Source organism: Lepidothrix coronata, unplaced genomic scaffold (genome assembly GCF_001604755.1).
Source record: "Lepidothrix coronata isolate B3197 unplaced genomic scaffold, Lepidothrix_coronata-1.0 Scaffold2, whole genome shotgun sequence".
NCBI classification, from domain to species: domain Eukaryota; kingdom Metazoa; phylum Chordata; class Aves; order Passeriformes; family Pipridae; genus Lepidothrix; species Lepidothrix coronata.
In genome coordinates this window covers 15560625-15567280 of record NW_016690182.1, presented here as the reverse complement: position 1 = coordinate 15567280, position 6656 = coordinate 15560625, and positions in this window count along the sequence as shown.

Genomic DNA, 6656 nt, shown 5'->3' with positions numbered 1-6656 from the left:
CACACTCAGATTTTGTGCTTTATAAAAAACTAAACGAATGCTACACAAAACTGGCAACAATATCCAACCTCAAGGCACCCTCCCTCTGGAAAATGATGTGCTTGTGTAATTAGGGGGGATATTATAATGTAAACAGGTAATTAAATTCATAACATCAACCTCCATCCTGCTATTTTCTGGTTGATGCCTTCTTCCATTATATTCGATTCCTTTATATTATTAGTTTAATGTAAGTTTTTATGCACAATAAAGAGCTTTCTTATTAGCTGTGGTTTGTCCCTGCTCTCACTTCCCTGCCTGGATGGAGTCACAAGGAGTCCTGTCATTATCTCAGGATCTTCAATTAAAAAACAGAACTCTTGGAAACCTCCCTGTTCTGAGGAGAAGTGTGAGCAGGCAAATCCAGTGTGTTTGTGTCTGTGGAGGAGCCTGAAATAGCAGTTTTGAGAGATGCCAAATGTCCTGTGTTTCCTAATAATTAGCTAATTATTCTGGCAGCTCTTTCAACACCATCCCATTAGGGAACTCTGTCACCCCAGAGGATATTTATGGGAGTAGGTAAGAAATCCTGCTGATGACCCTTGTGTTATTCCTTTTGTTTCCTCTAGAGATAAATCTCCTTCCGTTTTTCTGGGAGAATTAAGGAACCCAGTGCTCAGAAGTGCTTTGGTCCCTGCCTGAAACCTCCTGCCTTGCTCTCCTGAGTCTGCATTTCGAGATGTCTCCTGCAGGTCTATGCCCTGATCCAACATGGAGAGGGTTGTCAAGCATTGGAACAGGCTGCCCGGGACAGTGGTGGAGTCACACCCCCTAAAGTGCTCCAAAAACATGGATGCAGCACTTGAGGATGTGGTTTAATGTTGAACATGGTGATGCTGCTAGTTGGTGGTTGGACTTGCTCATTGCCAAGATCCTTTCCAGCCTCAATGAGTTTGTGATTCCAGGATTCTTCTGGTTTTGCCTCCTGATCTGGGGACACAAAGGGGTTGAGAAACTACTTGACCTCCGTTTGAAGTGCCTGTGGCTCACAAGGACTCAACTAATTCCAGAGTGTTCTGGTAGCTCCAAGCTCCAGGATGGTCCTTGGGATTGTGGGAGCACTGGGAGCAGCAACCACACAGGGCCAGGCTACAGAGCAAAGCTGTGCAGTTATTTTTAAGCCATCCCTCACACACAGGCACTTCATGTTTACGGAATATGGCTCAGGAAACATCTAAACCCAAAGCATCTCCCCAGCTTTTCACATCCAGTACAAACCTGAGGTGAATGATCCCCTCTGACTTCCTCCCAGAGCCATTTCAGTGTTAATCAGAGGGAACATTTCCCAGAGAAACAGTTCATATCAAATTTATAAGCCTTCCCTTGGGTGGGGAAACATCCATTTCCCTTTCTACCTGTCATTCTTCTTCATTTATTGAATCAATAAGGCCTGAAATCTAGCAGGCTTTAAGTAAAAAATGAGCTGCTCATATCAAAGAGAGCCTGGATGGATGGATAAAAAAAAAAAAAAACCACCCCAAACTGTTAGAATCAAGATGCAGTTAATGGGAGCAAAAATAAATAGAAACAGAATCTAAATGTAAATGAACATTACATCACCACTGGCATTTAAGCTCATTTTCAAATCCAGAATTAGAAACAGATTTAACTTGCAGAAACTTGCTGTGTTCACACAGACAGAGCTGCTTTGGGGGCACAGCTCTGAACCTTCTGCTCCCCCAAAAAAAACTCAGCTGGAGGTGGAGAAAGGATCAAGGGGGATCAGGCAGAGGGGGCAAATCCTGACTTTCTGGTCAAAAAGAGGGTGAAGAGGTCAGGAGAAATACAATTACGTTCCTTTCTCCTCAGGAGATGCAATCTGGTTGTGTTTGCAGCTCCAGTTGAATTCACTCAACCTCAAGCAGATTACAGGTGAAAGCAAATAATTCAATTCCAGCTCAAGAGAAGGTTGGGCCCTTAATTAAGTGAGAAAGAGTCCAGGAAGAGGAAAATAACCTCAAATGGAGTTTGAGCATCAGAATTCTTTCCCAGCTGTCATCTCAAATCCTCAAGATCCGTGTTGGCCAAGCTCAAGGCACAGTCACAGACTGAAAACACTCCTGGAGTACTAAAGCTTGGAGTGAGATCTTAAAGCTGGTGCATCTGGACACCTCCTCCACTACACTCCCCACAGGAGAACCTGCTCAATCCTTTCTCTCCTCTTCCAGGGGCATCACCCCCTGGATATTGTTAATCTCCCCCCAACTGTGGTGGCAGAACCTTCCTGGGGTGAAACTTCTCCAAGTTAACAATTCCATGGCACCCTTCCATTAGTGGATTCCTTCTGGTTTACAGGGCCTCACAGCAGGATTTTGAGGACTGTCATGATATAAAACACAAAAAGCACAACTCTAATAATAGTATTCAACAGTTCTACCAGCCTCCCATGACAGCTTGGCCCATGGTGCAGCCCAACAGGATCCAGTTTTCCAAGGAGACTGGAGGTTAAAATGTTATCAGTACAGATAACAGGCTTTTAGAGATGCTTTATCCAACCATTTTCTCCTTCCTTTCATAGAATCACAGAATCCCAGAATGGTTTGGTTGGGAAGGGACCTTAAAACCCATCCAGTTCCATGGACATGGACACCTTCCACTAGACCAGGCTGCTCCGAGCCCCGTTCCAGCCTGGGGTTTGGTCACTTTTGGAGCTCATGAAATCCCAATAATCTTTCAGAGACTTGGATTCCATGGGTCAAAACTCTTTTTTACCTGGAAAATGTCATCTTTATCTTGGGAAAAGCAAGTTTGTACCGGAAGAAGGAGTCATAGGAAATGATTCACTAGAGGAGCTCTGTACCCTCACAGTTAGTGAGGCAAGGGCTCATGGAACTAATAAATTATTCTTTCTTACTTTGATATCCTAATGTCACTATCTTGAATCACTCTGAGCTAGAAAGTCAAGTTTTACAGATCTGGAAATATCCACAGAAACATTTGTGGTGACACAAAGGGAATCACTGTCTGTTTAAAGGTCCTTCTGCCATGCTTGTGTATAATTTAATTTGCAATACAGTGATATTAATACAAAATTATTGAATCCCTAAGGATCTTAAAGAAAAACTACTTGTTCCCAAATCTTTACTGCAGAGAGAGGAACAAACCATCTGATTTCAAGAGACTACGGCAGGGGGTTGGAAGAAGATGATCTTTAAGGTCTCTCTCAACCCAACCATTCTGTGATTCTATGAAGGACTCCTGACAGATGAAGAAAGGCAAATCCATGCAAAGCAGACTTCAGAAAAAAAAACTGAAAAAGCCAATAATGGCTCTTCCTTATTGATGGAGAACATTTGGAGCAGCTATATTTAGATTTGTAACTGGAAAACAACGTTGTGCTTTCTGAAAAAGAACTGTGTCCTTTCAGAGTTACGTGAGGTCTAAGGTGACATAGGGTCAGTGCTGTTATTGGCTCACTCTGATCTCTTGGAATAGATCTTTTCTGACCAAGAATTCTATGAAAAGATCAGTGGAATGCTGCTTTCAGCATGAAATCACCTTACTGCAAAGGATCTGAGACCTGAACACTGAGGCTTTTTCCTTCCTCACACACCCCCACACTCACACACGTAAGCTCTGGTGCCATGGGAAGCTCCAGCACTGGTGGGCTCCTCACTTCAGCTGATTTCATTCCCTTTGCTTCCCTAAGAATTGTCATTTCACTGTGGAAACGTGTCATTTGTGAAACCAGAAGAGGCAGGAGAGGGAAGAGAGCAGGGAGAAAGGCAAAGCTCACCATGGCAAACAGCCACATCTGCCCTGACTGCGGTGAACAGGGACAGGAGGCAACTGAAGTCTCAGCTGTTGAGGCTGGTGGAGTGTGTTTGGGAACACACCAGGCACAGACCAGCCTAAAACACAGTCAGGCTCAGTCCCAGCAGTGGGAGCACATGTTCTCACAGGGATTTTGATAGACAGAATAAAGTCGGGAAAGGAGCAGGCAAAAGCACTGGGACCTCTACAAGCACAAGTCATAATTTCACACAGACACTGAAGAAAGGCTTTGTCAGCTCTTTCAGATGGTCAGTCTTGGGGGTTGTCTCCTTTGGGACCTCAGACAGGACGAGGGCAGTGCCCATCCGTATGCTGACGCTGCTGGGGCACCTCCAGCCCTGGGGGCAGTCCTGGGCCCCTCATTCCAAGACAGACACTGAGGGACTGGAGCGTGCCCAGGGAAGGGAATGGAGCTGGGAAGGGGCTGGAGCAGCAGGAGCAGCTGAGGGAGCTGGGGGGGCTCAGCCTGGAGGAGGCTCAGGGGGGACCTTCTGGCTCTGCAACTCCCTGACAGGAGGGGGAGCCGGGGGGGGGGGTCAGGCTCTGCTCCCAGGGAACAAGGGACAAGATGAGAGGGAACGGCCTCAAGCTGTGCCAGGGGAGGGTCAGGTTGGACATCAGGAGGAATTTCTTGCTGGAAAGGGTGGTCAGGCTTTGGCAGATGCTGCCCAGGGAGATGGTGGAGTCCCCATCCCTGGAGATGTCCAAGGAAGGCCTGGCTGTGGCACTCAGTGCTCTGGGCTGGGGGACAAGGGGGGCATTGGGCACAGGGAGGACTCACTGATCCCGGAAGGATTCTCCAACCGTAATGACTTCATGATTCTCTGATTTTCTTCTGTATTAAGGTGCAAAGAATGCCTGTCCAACTCCACCGTAAGTTCAGAGAGGCTCACCTGGCCACGGCAGGCTCATGTTCCAGGTGAGTGTGAGGAAGGGTCTGTGCCCAGAGAGAGAGAGCCCTGCAGGCTCATCTACAATGCCAGTATGGTGGGGAGAGCCCTATGTCCCCTCAGGGTTGCCTGCCTGTTTGCTTCCAAGTAGGAATAATTCCTTCAGGAAGAAAGAGCCAGTTGAGCAGCTTCATTCTGCAGGAGCTCCTCTGCAGCACCCCAGGGATGCCTTGGATATGGAAACCAGGCTCCCACCAGCCACCAAGATGATCTGTCAGAGGCAGTTCTCCCCCTGCAAGAAGTTTTAAGATATTTAAGAGGGTATATTTCCTGTGTCATATTCCATAAATATATTTAAAAGGGTTGAAGAAATTCCCTGTGCCATATTCCATAAACATGATGTGCTCAGGTCCTGGGGAGGTCTAGAGAAGTCAGGTAGAATTCTGTCACCTCCATCATGTGCCTCAGACTCCAGGTATTTTAAGACTTTTTAGGTAATGAAGGTTAAAGTTGAATAAAGACCCCATGGGCAGCTAAAGAAGATTTGAGATGATTGTCCCTTATATGCCTTAGACAGTCCAATTCTTTTGTATAAGCTGGAATTTGAGGTTGAAATCAAATTCTTCCATGTGGGAAGAAGAGGGGAGTGGGATCCTTTGGCCTCCCATGAGCCAAAGCAAGAATGACAGAGGAAAGGATGTGAATTTAGGAAGGCTGGCACTCTGAAATTTAATCATGTCTGCTGTGGCAGGGAGAATTAATTTTTTTGAAACAGGAAAAGCTTAAATATTTCCCAAAATAAGCATTCTCCATGATTATTTGTAAGGCATCATGGATGGGCTTGGCACTTCACTGACAGAAACACTGGCAGGTCTCTGCCTGAAGGAATTTATAATTAGAGCAGAGCAAGGGAAGATGATGGGTAAGACTGTATGGGAGGACAGGGATACAACAGGAAAAGATCAGGAGGAAAATTAGATATTCTTTTCTGCCCTTTTTTTTTTTTTGGCTCATTTTAATGTGACACATTTTAAACCTAAGATAAAGATCTGACTGAACTTCAGATTTTTTGCTGCCCAAATTTTCTTCTGCCCCAAATTGGAACAGAAAACCAAAAATTTGAAATTCCTCCTGCAATAAATCCACACAGAAAGGGTGATGTGGGAACAGTCTCACTGAACTGCCTCACTTTCCTTGGTGGAAAAATTTTTATCCTGTTTATTCTCCTGGAAACAATTGTGACAGAAATGAAAGCACAGCATGACATTGCTGCTGTGAAACACCCAAGGCACAAGGCAGCGTTGGATGTCTCCGTGGTTTTTGTGGAAAGTTTTGGGAAAGGAGCTGTTCCTGTGAAGTGCTTTGATGTGGCTAAAGAGTTTCTAATGGAAAGCATCTTTAGGAGAAATCCCTCAACCAAACCCAACCCACCAAGGAAGAATACAGGGTAGAATCAAAGTGCTGGGCGTGGGATGGTGTGAGAAAAAGAGGGAAAAATGAAGGAAAAAAGATGATTCCAAGGCAGCAGCCCTTGAGGGAGGCCAGAGGAACCAGGACAGCTGTGCTTTTTCACAGTATTTGAAGAAGAATCAAACCCAAAGCAATCCCTCAGCAGATGAGCAGCCAGGAGCTGGTGTGGGAGCTGTGAGACCATGAGGACAGGTCCAGGAGAGCACAGAGCCCTCCAAAACCCTCTGGGAACAGGATTGGGATGACTGGCCACTCTGAAAGGAGGACAGGTGCAAAACAGGGTGTTGGCGTTTCTCTGACCCCTTGGACATCTCAGAGGAACAGAAGTTCAGTGGTTCTACTCCCAGAGGAGCAGAATTCACTGGTTCGGCTGTCACAGGATTCACTGGTTCTGCTGTCAGAGGAACAGAATTCACTGGTTCTGCTGTCAGAGGAACAGAATTCACTGGTTCTGCTGTCAGAGGAACAGAATTCACTGGTTCT